The sequence below is a fragment of the Acartia tonsa genome, chromosome 4, assembly GCF_053477335.1.
Source record: "Acartia tonsa isolate MP-2025a chromosome 4, ASM5347733v1, whole genome shotgun sequence".
Classification (NCBI taxonomy): Eukaryota; Metazoa; Arthropoda; class Copepoda; order Calanoida; family Acartiidae; genus Acartia; species Acartia tonsa.
In genome coordinates, this window is record NC_137263.1 from 4,292,290 (window position 1) to 4,311,878 (window position 19,589).

Here is a 19,589-nt window from a genome sequence, read left to right on the forward strand (position 1 = left end):
TTTATCACTTTTTTATTTTTATCTGCAAGTTATTTTTTTTTTTGAAGCCTCAATTTTGTAATGAAAAAATTTGACAATCATGTTGTGGCAACTCTACACTTTATCTTCCATTAGTTTGCCAACAATTTTGTAAATTATAAACACAGTTCAATCAATAAGTAATAGTTATTTATCTCATAGTATTATAGACAGCTTTCCGCGGATATAAAAATATAAAATCAAACGAATTTTGTTAGCCAAAGGGTCGAAATCCAGGGCTCAAAAACTGGAATAAATTTTATGTTTTTTATTTTAATATTCGAGGAAAATTGTCTATGATATGATGTTATACATGATTTTTCAGTATGGCCTATTCAAATCCAGCGCGGCGGATATTAATTGGTTTCGAAGCCATACTGAAAAATAAAATGTTATTGCATACTATATAGTATTTCTATTTCAGCTAAGACTTCTAAATTATTATTAAATGTAATTCTTAAACTTCCTAATTTTTTTAAAAGCATGAAAACTATTATAAGCTTTTTATTGTGCCTATAAAAATGATGTTATACTGGCCTACCATTGGTAGATCAAAATGTATACTGATCTGCCATTAACCATAGTTGTGTATTGTCCTATCATTGGTCATTTGTTTTGTATGACGTGATTTTTTATGTGCACTTTAAAGAGCTTCAACTAAACAAATTTAAATCTGTGTCACGTTTAAAGATCTGAGCTGGATCTTTAAATGTATAGCCGTTGCCATAGCCGTAGCCGTAGCCGTGGCCGTAGTCATGGCCGTTGCCGTAGCCGTAGCCGTAACCGTCGCCACTGTCAGTGCTACCAATAAAACATGGATTTTTTAAATGTTTGAAGTTTTTACGTATTATTATTATTTTCATATTTTTACTGAAAATTCAAAAAGTGGTTGTGATTTAAAGATTTAAAGCCGTGGCCAAGCGTAGCCAATTTGATTTAAAGATCGCCATTAAGTTAGTGGCTGTACCTCTGGCAGCGGCAGCGGCAACGGCAACGGCTACACATTTAAAGATCCAGCTCTGTTAAAGGCACACACACATACACATACATCACTTGACATTTTGTGAAAGTAGTTTAATTTGCATATCTGCAAAGAAATGTCTGAATTACAATTCTAAAGTGATTTTCTAAAGTTTCAAAATTGAGCCTCTTTACTTTAAGCATATTTACATTCTAATAGAAAAGAAGTAGGTTATCTGTTTGTATGTAAGTAAACTTCCAAAATTACAGCAAAACTTATTAGGTTCTCCTTTCGATTAGGTTTATTTCCTATTTTGGGGGAGAGTAGATACATGGTCAAACCCTTCATTAGGGTTCCAGGACAAACGCAGGAGTCCCAAACGTCGGAGTGGACAAACGCAGGAGTGGTAAAATATTAATTTTATTAAGTATTTCTGTACATATTAGGTTAGGTTAAGATATGAATGAAATGAACAAATAAGCCCCCCGCAAGGGTTAGGCATTTAAAAAACCTATAAGATGGTCTAAAATAGGTTAGGTTAGGTTAAGTGTCCACTCCGACGTTTGGGACTCCTGCGTTTGTCGTAGGACCTTCATTAGTACACAATCTTAATTCAATCTTTCCGTCTTATCTTAAACTAGCGGCTACGCCCCCTAGAAGCCTCTATAGGGTCCTTTGAGGTGGGGAGGAGGAACTCCACGCCCCCATTTTCAATTAAAAATTTTTAAAAACTATTCAAAAACCTCCAAAGACCTATAAGAATCTTCAATGTAAAAGAGAATCATATCGGTTCAGCGGTTAGCGAAATCCTTCACTTCGGACGAAAAAAGCTTACTACTTTAAATAATAGGATTTACGATGCAGCCACTTGTATGATAAAAATAAATATGTAAAAAATATGTATGCTTTAAATACTACAGTAAATATTACAATATTTGTTGTCAGGGACGGAGGGGACAACGGGCTGTTTATTATACTAGTCCCCAAAGTTTTATAACAACGTTTTCTTATTCGTTAGCTCAAAAACTTTGGGGACTTTTGATAAATATTCATTTGTTGGTTTATTAAGTTGAGTAACCAAACATTTTAACCACTAATTGTTAACTACAGAAGGGGTAATTTAATGTATTTTTAATGGGGATGTACATCAATTATTCCGGCCATTGTCTTATCCCTTTAGATCCCTGTTTTGTTATCCATAATTACATTACTGCTTACAATATGGAAACGCAATAGACAAAGGATTAATATCTATCTCAATAAGATGGAAGTTATCATGGAGGGAGGGGTCATTGGGTTATTTATTACACTAGTCCCCATAGTCTTATAATAACGTTGGCTCATTAGTTGGATCAACAACCTTGGAAACTTTTATTGAATTTTGATTGGTTGATTTATTTAAATGAGTGTCCAAACGTTACAACCACAAATTTTAATCTAACGAGGGGGTAATTTTATATATCATCATTGGAGATGTAAATCAATTTATCTGCAATTGTCTTATCCCTTTAGATCCCTGAGAAGAAATGCTTTGTTTGCTTCTTATGCTCGCCATCTGAAAAAGGTTTAGCTTTATTTTTTCTCATTTTATTGCAGATATTAAGTCTAAACTCTTTGTAAAAGAGGGTATTTTTTTCACGTATTTTCCGTAAAGTTGTGTGTTTTTGATCAAATGTAGAACACAGTAATAGTGTCTGACTGATTATGACGTAACAAAAAAAATTAGCCAATGAGAGGCCGTTATTGACCAATGGTAAAATTTATAGTGGCCTCTCATTGGCTAATTTTTTTTGTTAAGTCATAATCAGTCAGACACGTTTAATGTGTTCTCAAATGTATCTATGTGAATATGTCAAAATTAAGAACAGTTGGACTTCATAAGAGCATTTGACCAAACGCAAACACAACTTTAAGGAAAATACCTGAATAAAATGACCTTCTTTAATTAAAGTTATTTCGTACTTGCATTTTCGTTAAATGGCAAGAACTATCAAAAATGTATAATATTTTCCTCAAATTTTGTTTAAACTAGTTTGAAACTATTCTTTAAATTGAACTTCTTACTTCATTTACTCTTCCAGTACCAAAGAATAAAAAGACAACTTTTAAAAAACAATTTAAAAGACCAAAGAAAAACTTCCCAAAAAAGGCCAAAAATGCAAGTTTACGCACAAAAGTCTCAGCTAAACCTTGTATAGAATAATATTTGTATGAGTGCATTCTCTATTATATAAGATACATATACTGAGGTGGATTCTTAAAAAATCAAGCATCGGTGAATCGGCTATTTTATTTATTAAGATTTTATTTAATTTTTGTAGATTTTGTAAAGGATTTTGAAGGATTATTTATAAGAACAATTTGCGGGATCTGGCTACCATAGCCGATTCAGTGATCCTATTTTTTAAAGAATCCACCTCTGTATAGTGTTGCCAAACTATACTCACAAATATGTACATTTTGGATTAGAACTAGAGCTCAGCAGCCGCGCCATCAAGGAAGCAGCTATGACCTATGTCATGTGCCTATGAAAAAATGAAGTCTTACAATACAAATGACCTTTGATAGGACTAAATTACCAGTAGCAGGCCAATATACATACATTTTGATTGACCACTGATATGCCAGTATTATAAGACCTTCACAGCCGCCATCAAGCCAATTAAAAGCTGGGAATATACATTCGTCAATTAAAATGTATACTTGCCTGCTATTGGTTATTTAGTCTGTGTATTGGCCTATCATTGGTCATTTGTATTGTATGACTTCATTTACATAAGCACTATAATGAGCTTCCAAATGTCGATTTTATTGCAACTTAAAAACAACTGACTGACGGCTGCTGAGCCCAGATTTTATCAAATCAAATCCTTGAAAATATTTAAATATGAAAAATAAAACAATAAAAATATTATCTGAACTTTACAGTCTGATTTGATTTTCTAATGCCTTTATGAAAAACTAGTGAAAAATATTTTTTTTTATGATTCCTAAACATTTTATTTTAAAAACAATGCAATACAAATGGGTTTAAATAGAAAATTTAATATTTATAATTTTTAACTTATTATTAGTATTAGTTGATTATCGCATCATATTATAGACAGCTTTCTGCGGTTATGAAAATGAAAAATTAAAACCAATTTTGTTAGCCTCAAGGGCCGAAGCCCCGGTCTAACAAAACTGGTATTAATTTCATGATTTTTATTTTAATATTCGTGGAAAATTATCTGTAATACGATACTATACATGATTTTTCAGTATGGCTGAGAAGCGGTTCTAATCAAGCGGTTTAAAAGCCATACTTTATAAAATATTTTTGTTTACCACTGACTTGTGTACTGTAAAATCTGTGATTTATAAAAAATGATAAAAATTGCTAAAATTCTATAATTTGTAAGAAAAAAAAGTAGAATTGTATTAAGAGATTATAAAAAAATCTATTAGAAATATAAATAAATGATTATAGTTCTTCTTTTTCCTTTAACTTTAGCTATAGTAATGGATATATAAAATACGTGGATAAATTGACAGGGGAAAATTTGCTGTCAATTTGATTTGCTAACATGGTCCTCATTTATTGGTCAGTTAGTTCATCCAGTAGGAGGGGAGTGGATGTTGTAAAGGTGGTGGTATCGTTATTTTAGCCAGTTGAGACTATCACTTAGTTTATCAAATAATACAAATATCTACTTAATCCTAAGTCATCTTTTAATTATGAACCGCGTTCAGAAGGAATGCATTTATTATTACTTGGTTCTTACACCAGATAATCATCAACTCTAATAAAGCACACTTTAGCGGGCTAAATTAACAACACCACTTCTACCCATCCCCTCCCCTCCTACTGTATGAACGAAATGGCCAATGACAGGGGAAAAAGCATCATAAATCAATGACAATTTTCCCCTGTCATAATATCTACGTATATTCTACATCCATGGCCATGTATCACCTAGATTTAGAGTAGCACCTGTGACCGCCAAAATTCATGGCTCCATCCTTTTAATAAAGTAACAGGATGTGTGTTTGTCTGTGTGTCGGATCTACAGCATGACCCTCAAAAAAGTATTTTTAAGCATCTGCAGCCCTTATTTCTCAATGAATTATAAAAAAATGCATATGTCCTTGTTCTCCATAGTATTCCACATAAGTAGATATAAAAATATTTTTTTTACCTCCATTAACACCGGAGATTTTTAGAGCTAAAGTTTTGAAAAAGTGACTGAGGAAAAAGTAACTTTTAACATGAAACGACTTTTTTAGCAAAATTAAGGTAGAAATTCTTTTATTTTTGTTACTAGCAGAAACTTTATACAAAAATGAAATAAAAAATTTAGTTTTTGAGTAAAAAGCATTTTTTTACACATATTTTTTGAGTCTTTTTAGTTTAATGATATTTTGAAAAACTTACTTATTAGGCAAAATTTTTTAAGATTAAAAAACCAAATAAATCTTTATGAATATAGCAGGAAAATTGTTTTTGTTTCATAATCCTAAATTTAATAACAAAAAAGTTATAAAGAAAATAAAATTAAAACATAATGATTTTTTTGTCTAAAAAGCTTAATTAACCCCCTATTAAATTATTGAGATGTCAGAAAAGTAGGCGGAGCAACTGTCATAATTAATCCTTTTCTCAAATAAGGGTTAATAAATAACCTAAAATTTGCAAATAATCAATTCATTCAGTAGTATTTTTTGCCATTAAAAATTTATATTTTTTGGTGGAATAAAAAAGAAATAATTAGTTAACTTGTTTTTCTTTGTGTCTCATTATTCAGTTGCCAGAAAAACATAATATAACCATCCAAAAAATAAGAGAAACAAAAAAAAATTCTTTTTCTCAGTCACTTTTTCAAAACTTTAGCTCTAAAAATCTCCGGTGTTAATGGAGGTAAAAAAAATATTTTTATATCTACTTATGTGGAATACTATGGAGAACAAGGGCATATGCATTTTTTTATAATTCATTGAGAAATAAGGGCTGCAGATGCTTAAAAATACTTTTTTGAGGGTCATGCTGTAGCTAACCGCTAAACCGATCAGGATTACAGGGTAGATTCTCATAGGTCCCGGGAAGGTTTATAACTATTTTGGGGGAGGATACCACCACCCAGGAGAAATCGCCCCTAGAAAAAAAATTATCCCCCCTCCAGAAAAAAAATCCCTCTCCCTCCTTATAAATTTATTTATAAAATAGGTTTTGGGAATCAACTCCCCCCTCCTCAAGTGCCCCTAGAGGCCTCTAGAGGCGTAGTCGATAGTTGATAAAATAAAGTACTGACGTGCAGACTCTATCTAATGAAAGAATAGTTACACTACTAGAAAAAAATAAAATAAAAACACTTAAAAATGATTGAAATACCTTTTATATTATCATATTATGATCAATGTATGACGACATTTATAAAAAAAACATTTTCAGAATTTTTGATTTATTCCAGCTAGTTCCCAAAAATGGGTGCTTTATAAAGTTTAGCAACAATTGGACACTCAACTTAATACATCAACGAATCAAAATTCATTAAAGCCCCCAAAGTTGTAAAGCCAACGAATAAGGAAACGTTACTAAAAACTTTAGGGACTATTGTAATAAACAGCCCATTGTCCCCTTCCTTTCTGGTATGTTTACCTTATTTTAGACTTCAATCTTCAACATATAAACAAAAATTAAAAAGAAAAACGACATAAATAATGGCCAATGAGGTGATTTAAAAAATGGTATACCATTGCAATGGTTAAATCAGCCTTTCCATTTGTTATTAATGTTCATTTAATCGACATTATCAATTGAATCCGTACTGGTAGAATACACAAATTTTGACAACGTCAAACTTAGGGATCTAAATGGCCAATAAATTGATGTACAATGTACATCCCCTGCAATGGTGATACACACAATTACCCCTTCTGTATATTACAATTTGTGGCAGAAATGTTTAGACACTCGTATTAATGAGCCAACCAATCAAAATCCATAAAAGTTCCCAAAGTATTTAAGCCAACGAATAAAAAAACATTATTATAAAACTTTGGGAACAAGTGTATTAAACAGCCCAATGTCCCCTCCCTGCGTCAAACAAGCTCAATTCTGACTGTCTCGTGACGAAAAAAAAGTGCATTGGGCATGCATTGCACATTCATGAATTCCATAATTAGATTTTGCAATCTAATTATTGGGTGTTGTTAGGAAGGTGAAAGGTTCGAATCTAACCAAGGGCGTTTGAAATACTTACGCGACTTAAATAGTTGGAGTAGGAAGAATGTCTTGGCCCACCACAGGTGAAACTCTTTATCATGTACAGTTAGGACTTCCAGACAAAAACGTGCAATCAAAGGGATGGTTATCTGAATGACTTTTCACTATATAAGTATAACCATAAAACAAAGTCTGATTCAGTGAAACACTAAAATAAGATAACAAAAAAATAATTGTTGGGTGTTACTTTAGTTGGTACCTTAGCTGTTGTACCTGAACTTACAGCATCATACAAAGCACATCTTCACAGGGATCTAAAGGTATAAGAAAATTACCCCTTGTAAATCAAAATTAGTGGTTGAAACGTTTGAACGATCAACTTAATAAATTAACCAATCGAAATTTAAAAATCAAAATAAGTAAACGTTAATATAAAACTTTGGGGACTAGTGTAATAAACAGCCCATTGTTCCCTCATTCTCTCTCTGACAAATTCAAGACGACGTAGAGATCCTTAAAACTATGCAACAACGAATAGGATGTCCACAAGTGATGAACAAACATGACCTAATAATAATAATAACTTGATTACCAATAACTCAGATCAATTATAAAGATAAAAATAATATGCTTGTTATATTTACCCAATTAAATTTAATAAATAAGTTTAATCATATTTATTATTAATTCTTCAATAATAATTATAAAGAAAATTTAATTAATATTTCCTTGTAAAAATAAAGATTAACAGTTTTGAATAATTGTTGTTTATTTCCAGATTTAAACTAATCAAAATTTTCCACATCTGTGGTTTGGACCAGGGAGGGAGGGGACATTGGGTTGTTTGTTACACCAGTCCCCAAAGTTTTAAATAATATCATTTGATTGTGGTTTAGTTATTCATTGTCATATTTGTCAGAGAGATAGTAGACAATGGGCTATTTGATACACTAGTCTTATACTTACTTTTTCTTATTCGTTGGCTCAACAACTTTGGGGACTTTTATTGAATTTAACTGGTTGTTTCATTTAGTTGAGTGTCCAAACGTTTCAACCACTAATTGTATTCTACTGAATAGAATTAATTTTGTTCAGCTATTAAACAGCCATTGTCTTATCCCTTTAGATCCCTGGGTTTAAACTCTATTTGATTGTTGTTGGTGGGGACTATAATACTCCCGCTGTTACACAAATGTTACCTAACCTCACCTGTCAGGGAGCAAGGAGATGTAAATATTGTTTTTAATGAGAAGCGTGCAAAGAGCTTAAAAGAGAGTTTTGCAATTATTTTTGTTTTTTTTTGCCTGAAGTTGCAAGGTTTAAGTTTATCCACCTTGATTAGAAATTAAGCCATAATTATTCACTTAAATTTTTTTTTTAAATTAAGTTGATATACTTCTTTAACCCTTACAGCTCGGGCCCCAATTCCCACCTTAATAGATCGGGGGGGGGGCTCCAAGAGCCCCCCCCCTCTATCTCGGCTCCTGTTACAGATAAAGACGTAAAATTTTTTTCTGGTGGTTCATGTGTATTTTTAGAGAAAATTACTTTTTCTAGTCATAGCAGCCAGGCCGCTCCTTAGCCGCTTTTTAGCGGCCAGCCGCTAAATTTTAAAACAGCTGTAGAGCGGCCAATTTTGCAGCTAGGATGACCAAATTTTAGGACGAACTTTTATTTTTCATAACAAAAAAATTACTTTTTCTGATCATCGCCAAAAAACGGCAAATAACGGAAACCGCCATTTTCGGCGGTTACGGCGGTAAAACGGCGGTTGGCGGCGCCGATTAATATTTTTATCTGTTTAATGTTGCTCAAGGATTTACCAAAAAAATTTATAGGACTCTAGCTGTAATAGAAGCCACGATATTCATGATATATGTCTGTAGTAAAAGCCGGACAAAAATCGGTCATAAAGTCGGTCAGGAAGCGGTCAAACGGTCATAACACATTTTTTCTCAGAAGGTCATTGATATCTAAGTATTCACCAAAAAAATTTTAGGTTTCTCCTTATACACAAAAGTCATAATGTAGAAATTAAGATTTTTTTAGAATTTTTTTCTAATTTTGGTGCTACCCAACCGACTTTGACCGGACACCACGACCGACACAGACCAGATATCCTAATAAAATCAACTCTTGCCGACGTATAATTACTAAACTTAAAAAGTCATGAAGTCACAGCACTCCATCTTACCTACAAAAAAAATGAGATTGAAAAAATTAGAGGGGGGGGCTCTTGGAGCCCCCCCCCCGATCTGTAAGGGTTAAAAGCACTACTTCTAAGAATTGATAATCAAAGAAGTTTTGGGTTGTGATAAAACCATCCCTCCCCCCTAAATTAGATTATGAAAATGAATAATGAATGTATGTGGATTATAAAAATTGTCGTCAATTAAGGTTGCTAACATGGACATCACTTTTTGGTCGGTTTGCTCATTCATCAGAAGGGGAAGTGATGGGGTTGGATAGATCGTTATTTTAGCCAGCTAAAAGTTTCCCTTTATTGGAGTTCATAATAATCTGGTGTAAGATCCAAGTAATAATAAATCCATTATTTTGAATTAAACCTGCATATCCCTGCTTCTCCTTTAAAATATTATACAATGTTGTTAATTAATATTAACAAGCTTATTATATATTGTGTAACATATTATGCTCTTTTCGAGATATTATATTTGAGTTTTAATAAAGGAGAAATATCAATTCCACAGTAAAAATATTTTTAAATGTTTAGATAAACAGTAAATGCCTTTAGACCTATTTAGTATTTATACCAAACTGATTTAAAAAACAATTTTTCTTATTGTTTTGGGGACTTTTCAATTCCTCGATTCAATTAGACCCAAAATTCTAGAGTTTTCCCTCATTTGCTTAGAAAGTCTTGCCACAAGAAACACCGATTGTAACATTCCGGCTTACCTGGATTTTTTTTAAGTATGGGGTGCTGAAAAGTAAACTGAGCATATCTGCAGGGAGTTCTTTCTGAAGAACTGCAGAGCAATAAGAATAAGAATAGAAGAATAATCTGAACCCTTTTTTCGTCAAATCTATGAAGGAACATTTCTAGCAGACAAAAGAACTGTTGATTTTTTACGTAAGCTGTTTTGAAGGTTTTGTTGTTAACTGTCATTGTATAAGGAAAAATTGACCTTTCTCAAAAATTCAATCACTAAACCTTCTTCATAATATTTTCATTTTATTATTATTCATAACAAAGTGACTTATAATGTTTTTAAAGCCAGTTATGTTGTAGCCTTTGCAGAGTGTGGACGCTAAAGGGCTTGCTCCCATTATGGCTGTAATTATTCAGTCTTTCTCATACACAGTCAGCTTATATATAATACAGGTTGAAAAAATGTGTTTGAAACCAATTTATGTAAAGAAGTGAGAAAACCAGCATGAAGAAATTTCCACATACCAAAACCATTCAGTGAAGCCAGCTTAAAATATAAGAAAAAATTCTTTTTCTTGTTTCCAAGATGTTTTTCTGTGTTATCTGTTGGGGAATATACTTCCCCACAAACCCTACTTGCAGACCAACCCTCCTCCTCACCCTCCTCATAGAAGAACCTCCCTACATCATTCTACAAGAACCTGTTAACCCCTTCTCCCTCCTCCCAAGCTTGACCGCTGGGTGACGCTTGGCTGTAATCTGAACCTAACTTCGCATCATCACATTGGTAAATGTGGGACAAAACAATTTAGCTTGGAGATAACTAATTTGTTTTTTACATAACTCCTGATGTTTCAGTTATTATCTCCTGGTTTTACTCATGCCAGGCAGCTGCCATTTTTTATGGGTAGAGGGTTTCTTTATTGAAACTTTGGCGTCTTGCTGTCGACGACTTGCAGTGATCTCTGACACTTTCCCTTCAATTCAAAGTCATGGTATACACTGCATAAGAAATCAGCACTGAGAAGCATTGATACCTGTCTATGTGGATCTTGTATAAAGTGTAAAAAGTGACAATAGTAAACTTCATTTAAAGCAAAGCAGACGGTTTTCCTCCATCTTTATTTCCGTGGAATCTTGACTACATCAATTTGAAGAACATATCTACTTGAAGAATAACATAAATATATTTAACTACAAATCTATTATCTTGTTGATTATCACTATTATTATCATATGTCTGCCCATGCAGAGTAACATGGGATCATTATTATTTGTTTTGGTATATGCTTACCATGAACATTATTATCCAGTATTTAATGAAAAAAAATACTGATGAATGCTATATGTTTGTACACACTATAGCCCATTGTGAGTAGCCCCCTCACCCTACCCGAGCCTAGCGGGTCCAATGTCATATATTTTGACAATTTACTAATTACAAATTTTTAACACTATTATTACTGTGTAGTTAGATTAATGTTTTTATTATTCTTTAAATTGTTTATGTTTTTTTTTAAATTTAAATGTATGATAGTTCCTTTAAATTAATATGTGATTTAATTATGTATAGTTTGTTCTTAAAAGAATAAATTATTAAATAAGAAAAAAAATAATAAAATGTTTTTAAAGGCAAAGCTTTTCTATAATTAGTGTCGACTCGTCCATACATCTGGAACTCATAGACGTCCAAGGGGGGGGGGTAAAGTGGCGATTACCCCCCCCCCCAAACGTACCTCCCCATTTAAAATTTACCCCTACCCTGGGGGTGCCGTAGGCACCCACAACCATTTAGGAGGGGGTATTTCCCCCCGAAAAAATAAAAAATCTCTAACAAAAAAAAATTTTGTGCGCTTCGCGCGCATTTTTAATACTAAATCTTTAATAAAATTTAAATTATCCCCCCCAAAAATTTTACCCCGGGGGTAAATTTTGGGGGGGTAAACAAAATTTACCCCTGCTAACAGATTTCAGGGGGGGTAATTACCCCCCCCCCCAAAGCAAATATACCCCCGGGGTAAAAACTTTTTTTTGGGGGGGGGTAAAAAAAATTTGCTGTGCGTGAAGCGCGCCATTTTACCCCCTCCCCCCCCAAAAAAAAACGAATTACTCCCCCTTTTTTTACCCCCCCCCAAAAAAAAAAAAAAATTGGATTTCCCTTGGAACGGATAGCTTTTTGTGTTAATTTAGGCATGTTAGAATTGTCCTACCAATTTTAAACTTTACATGGTGATTTATGTAGTTAGGTATGATTTAGAAAGCGTAACTACTCTATAATCATTACCAGAATGTTCGTTTGTCCTACCGTTTCAGAGCTTTGCTTTAATTGATGTCATGTTTGTTTGGTGGCAAAGCTACTCTTCAATTCGAAATTATGTCTGTCTGTAAAGAACCAAATAGAGGAAAGGTAGATTTTTAGTAGCAAAGCTACTCTATAATTCAAAATCTCTTTCCGTCTGTCACAAAGTGGGGGAAACGTGGTTTTCTCTGCCCCTTTTCAAAATACAAGGCTGAAGCTTTTTGTTAACACTCCAATCATTAAGGAGCTTAATTAATTTTTAAGCAGCTTTTTAGCCGATTATATTTTTCACAACTGATATAATTGTCTCTCATAGAGAAATAACAAAAGAGTGGAATCGAAGCAACTAGAAGACGAAAATAGGCAGTGGGCCCAGAGGCCTACTCAGCGCTGTTGCAGCGTTAAATTTTATTGCTATTCCACCACTTTTCACATGGGAGGATTACAAAATTAATATATAAAGTTTTAATAATTAGAATATAATATTTAAATTAAAATAAAATTTTGTTATTAAATATAAAAAAATACTAAAATAACAACATTGTAAATAATATTAATATTAATAATCTTATTTTTATACAAAAAATTTTTTGCAGGAAAGATGAATCCTTCCGTTTCTAAAAAGGGGGAACTTTTATTTATAATAAACATTCAGCTAATTCTATCCTCTCAGGGCTGTTTGCTAAATATTGCTTTTCTTTTTATTCACATTATTATTTATGATTGACATACAAAAAGCCCTGTGCAGTTTGTGCTTTTTGTCTGCTAAATTTTCTTTAAAAATTTAGGGGTGCGCACCATATTTAGTTATGAAAATCTTTTTAAAGGTTTTATGATAAGTTTTTGCATATTTTTTCTCTTTTCTTTGTTATGATAACAGATAATCTGCTCTAAAACTCACTTTGTCCGTTGTCTATTTCATAATTGATTTTGTGCTTTGCTACTTATGTTTGTTGTCATCCTTGTTTAAGTGCTATTCAAGATAAATTGCTTCGCTATTTATGGATGTTTTCATACTTGTAGGATTATCTACTAAAACTTTTAAAAATTATATCTATTACAGAAAATTTTGAAAATAAATTTTTAACTGATATATCTAACCCATTAGTGCCGAGCGCTACTTTTATGGGCCGATTGAGCTGAAAATCTCAGGGAAGCTTTATAATGCTAAAAACGGAAAACGTATTTTTTTGTTTTGCTCTAGTGGCGTGCACAGGAAAGTTGAAAAAAACCTGGTTTGGCATGGCCATAAATGCACAACGGGTATTTTGACCCGTTTTGGGCGGTTTCCGCCGGCATTAAAACCCAGTTTTGTAGTAAAAACCCGGTTATTTCGATCAACAATTAAAAAATGTAATTTTTGAACGCCCAAAGTGAGATGAACACTTTTTAGAACTTTGATACGATCCGTAATTGAAAACTACACAACCTCCTGTAATCTATAGAGCTACAAGTAATATACAAAGCAATTTATTTCAAATTTAGTGTTTTGGCTATAGGTACCACCCTTTTCGGGTAAAAAAACCCGTTTCTCGAAGTTTTAAAAGACACACACTACAAAAAAAGAACATATAAAATTTGGGTGTTACATATCAGAAAACGAGCATAAAACTATTGGGTGACACATATAGAGATTACTTGGGTTATTAGGGTGGCGCAAACCCTTACTAATGACGTAAACTGTTATTTTATTGGTTGAAAAGTTAAAACCGGGTAATAAAAACTGAAACTGAGCCGGGTTTTAAAACTGACGGGTATTTATGGCCAAGCCGAACCAGGTCATTATAGGGCGTAAAAAAACGACAAAAAAATCATATAAAAAATAATAATTTGAATAAAACGAATTCACAAATAGATGTACTTGTCAATAAACATTAGATTTCACCAAAAAAATCAGCGACTTTACTATAAAAACTAAAAAGTTAGAAGGGGTATTTTGAATTTTCATGATTTTTAAATTTTGTTGAGCTATACCGGCAAACGGAAGTAAGCTAAACTGCCTGCTCCAGGGGGAAATGAAAGCCAGGGTAGTAGAGGGGGGATTCATACTGAGAATGATGCAATTATGAAGCTGGAAACCGTTTTTTTTTACATTTTCTGGAACCAGGTTTTAATACCCGGTTCGTCACTAATGGGCTAAATTAAGTTCGTTTTTACAATCACTGGTAGAGTTTCAATTTACAAAAAAAAATCAATAAGGTATTTAAAAAAATTATTGTGAATTTAATAAAACCTTTTTGTTTGAGGTGTTGCGAATAAACAATAAAGGTACTAAGAAAGAGAGGGAATGTCTGATTGAGCCAATAAATGAATCGCATCGGAGCATACATGAAATCTCATTGGTTGAATTAAACGGAAGTTTTCTAGATTTTTTACTAGAGTTAATTAGAGCTGTTCTTTCAACTTTTACTCGAATCAAGTCCATCACATGAAGTACTGCCTTCATATTGTTGTTTTACATCTATGTTTTATCTGTGCATTAATAATAAATATGCTTCATCTATTACAATCATTGTAAAATAATAAAAATCCCTTTATGAATTTAAGTTAATAAAATCATATTTATTTCTTGAGTTTCTATTAAAACAAAAAAAAAATATCTCGGACTTCAAATGTACATGATTTATAATCTTTAATTTGTAATTCGTATCTATTATAAACATTTAAAATACATAAATTCAAAGTTTGTTTCATGTTTACCTCGAAATAAATTATATATAAATAAAATAACAACAAATAGCAATACAACAGTACGTTCGTTACGTTTTCAACAGGACCTAGCGTTGTACTGTGTATACACTGTACATATATGGGAAAGGGAAAGGGCATATTTTTTTCATTTTGTTCATATAAAGAGTCAGCTGTAAATAGTCGTATTTCTTAAGATAAAGCTTTTCTCACGTAAATTATATCATGTTAAAATTTATTTTCTAGTATAGTGTAAAGCATATTACAAATCCTTTAATAAGTTAGCTATGAATTGTTGAATTCCTTAATATAAAGTTAGCTTTCTAGAAATTATATACTCGAAAAATTTTAAAGTTTTTTGTCAGCTGGAGGAGTTCCTTTGTCAGATTTACGAAAAAGGGTTCACACTATAGTTCTTCTCTCCTATTTCTATTGAATAAACATATTGTTTTTAACAGCATTTTCCACAACACTTTTGTATCTGAGTTTCATCGCAGTAAAAAGTTTTGATATCTTTGAAACCATATTTATGAAATTCTACGATCACATCCATTAACATGGTGAAAATCTCTCATGAATGATGGATTTTTTCCAAAAAAAACAATCTTAAAACTTCAAAAACAATTTTTTCAACAAGATTTTTAATTCTGGTTAAACTATCACCTTAAAAGGAAAGTTTTATCTAATATACTTAACCTTTATTATACAAGTCAAAAACCAGAGCAGTCAAAACAATCAGAAATAAATCAAGATTATTCAACTCAAATCTTCTTAATGGTTCTTCTCTAAATATCTTATTAAAAGTGAAGCTTTTCTTCAATTAGGGTCAGTCCATCTGTGCAGAACGGATAGCTTCTTTCATTAATTTAAGCTAGTTAAAATTTTCCAGGTGTAAAGGAATCATCATTACATTGGCTTCTTTTTTCCTCTAACATCTCCATCCTTTTCTTATTAAGTTTTTATTTCTTGTCAGTTGCTCGATCTTAATCTGTCTGTCTATCTGGAGTAGTTCTATTTATCTGGCTTCTAATTCATCAATTTCATACAGCAGACTGCCATCCATTTCATCAGATCCATCCACTCTAACATTCTTGTCAACTCCTGATTTTCTACCATTTTCTACAACAAATGTTAATTGGTTTGGGTCATTTATGTTCTTTCTATAAGAAACAACTGGAGATGAAGAACCTGCTGGTGTAGGCGGTGGAGTAACAGCCCTTCCACCGCCTGTTTTAATGCACTGCTTTCTGTGGTGTGCCAGGTTCAAATTATTAATCCCTCCGCCTTCCCACTGGCCTTCTCCTTTGAAGGGTCAATAAAACAGGCTTAAGGTGGGTTCTATAGTCGGAACTGTGATCACAGTTCTATCACAGTGCTGTTCTATCACGGTATCTCACATTGCGGTACCTCGGTCGGCCATTTTTGTGTGTCGGTGCGTTCTATAAACATTACTGTGAGAGATAATATGGTAATATGGTACAGTGATAGAACTGCAATACTGCAGCTGTCATCAACAACAAAATCAACAGCAAAACTACAATAAATGGGATGTTAAGCAAATGTCGTCTTTGAATTTTGGTCAATTCAGCCTATTTTTTTAAAGTACAGAAAATGTGAAGGGAGAGGGGGAAAGAAAATGCCCCCCCCCCCCACAAAAAAAATTTTTTTACTCACTTATAGATTACCTAATTTTTTTTCAAGTAAATATTTTTTTCTACAAAATTTAAAAAAAAATTTTAATTTTCATTACCTATCAAAAATTTTATATTGAAAATATTTATTTTTATAATAATTATTCAAATTTTTTTACTTAAAATTTTTCATCCCCTGCATAGAGATCTGTTGGGAATGCCCCATTTTTTCATCATAAACCATGCTTTCAATGCATGATTTATTGTTTTATTTACATAATTTTCGTCTGTAAAAGCAGGAATTTAGACAGCTTTTGATAGCTTGTACTGTGAGATGCTGTTCATCTCCCTGATCCATCTGTGAAATCTACAGCAATGTGAGATGACGTCATAACAGCGATATGTTACAGCGATTGCGTATACCGTGAGATGACTTCTGAACGTCTAGCATCAGATTTTTGTTGTTGATACCGTATTTGCAGCTGTCGATACCGTAACAGTTTTGTTTATAGAACCCACCTTTAATGATTTCTTTTAAAGGATTTCCAGTTGATCCTTCCTGTTGTCTTGTCTGCTTTATTTGTTGACTGCCATAACTTATAGCAATTCATTCAATGACTTAAAAAATAAGTCCACGGCTTGTTGGATACAGGATTTTTAACATGTTTAGCAAATTCTCCCCCATCCTCAATTTCAACAAATGTCTTCAAAGATAATACAAGTTTTTGAGACCAATAATCTCTTCAAACTTTTCGCCATTATGTAATCTCTTTTGATGAAGTGAATCAAGCAAATATAAAGGGTGTGCAAAAAAAAATGCAGACATTTTTAAAATTGAAATTGCGCGGCTTGTGTTAATAGTAGAAAAATGTTACGCATATCGTTAGAACCACTAGGAAGTCTATTTTTTGGAAATATAAGAATGATTCCTCTGCTACGTATAGTTACAGAGCTACATGTTAAAATGTCCCAACTGATGTATAACTTGACTTGCGAGTAAATCATTAAAGATTAAATTAAAGGGTATGCAAATAAAAATACATACATTTTTAAAATTCTTATTGCTCGGCTTGTGTTAATGGTAGAAAAATGTTTTGCATACCTATGGAATCGCTATAAACTCTATTTTTTGGAAATATAAGAACCATTCATGTGCTACATATAATTTATGAGCTATGTGGTAGAATCTCCCAACTGACTTAAAACTATAAAAAAATTCCACTTTTCTCACATTCATCAATACAGCTCCTAAATTATAAAGAGCACAAAAATCATACTTATATTTCCAAAAAATAGAGCTTACGACTGTTCTAACGATATACATAGCATTTTTTTACTATTCACACAAGCCAAGCAGTTTGAATTTTTAAAATGTCCGCATTTTTGCACAACCTTTTTTTTATCATTAAAGGGCGAATATAGGTTCGATATGATATGAGCTTATATCAAAGGTGCAATTCCATAGATTATAAATAACTTAAAAATATTGACATATTCAATTGTATAAGTCTATTTATAGCTTAAAACCCGTCAATCTCGAAAAAAAAATTTGGAATTAGTGTGGTTCCCTAAGAACTCAAACACCCTAGCATCACACAAGGCTTCGTGGCAAGGTTGAATTAAAAAGCTTTCGTTAAATGATAGTCGTAATAACGTGGAAACCAATTGATCAGGGGTAAATATACCCTCCTTCTACCTTCATAAAGTAAATTATTTAAAAGTTAAAAAAAAACATCAAATAATGTAAAAAGTAAAAAAAATTAATCGATAAAATTTTCTTGGAGGAAGAATGATTTCAAATCCCTGTTTTTTTGTGGCCGTGTGTGTGTGTGTTTAAAATGCGTACAGAAGGGTTGTTTATATCATCATGAATTAATCAAAGATCTCTGTACAGAAAATAAACTTTAAGACGTATTATTTACCCTGTCAATACTCCTGACGCCTTTCTACGCAAATTATTTTTATACTTTTTAAAAAATTAAATAAACTAGTATATAATCTAAAATAATAAACATTTAAATTATCTTTTAAGGTGCGTGCCAATGTAATAGTCAATCAAACTTAAGCAAAATAGTCAAAAAAAGTCTTGTAAAGGGCTAAAATAAACGATTTTGTCGGCAATCTCATTTATTATATGTTCAATTGAAACAGAAAATTGCAAAATCTACTTAAGGATTTTTTTGAATTTTTAAATTTGGCATAGATATTCTAAAAGTATGTAATGGCACCTTTGATATAAGCTCATATCATATCGAACCTATATTCGCCCTTTAATGATTTACTCGCAAGTCAAGTTTTAAGTCAGTTGGGACATTTTACCACATCGCTCCGTAACTATACGTAGCAGAGGAATTGTTCTTATATTTCCAAAAAATAGACTTCCTAACGGTTCTAACGATATGCGTAATATTTTTCTACTATTAACACAAGCCGCGCAATTTGAATTTTAAAAAGGTACATATATGAATCAAAAAATAGACCTCCTAACGGTTCTAACGATATGCGTAATATTTTTCTACTAATCAAACAAGCCGTGCAGTTTCAATTTTAAAAATGTCCACATTTTTTTGCACACCCTTTAGCTTGGTCAGATAAAAATTTTTTGCAGAATTCAGCCCACATGGTATTCAGTCCACATGGGACTCAACCCACAGAATTCAGCCCACATGGTATTCAGTTCATACAGGACTCAACCTGGGGAATTCAGTCCACACTGGACTCAACCCACAGGATTTTATGTAATTTTTAAAAATTATAAAAAAAAAATTTTGTATTTTATGTTTTTTTTCTTTCTTTTTATTTTAGGTAATGAATGAATAATTTTTTTATGTTTTTGATTTTTAGGAGCTGAAAATGTGAGCTACTGCACTTGAAAAAGCCATTTTGTCTGCCTCTTC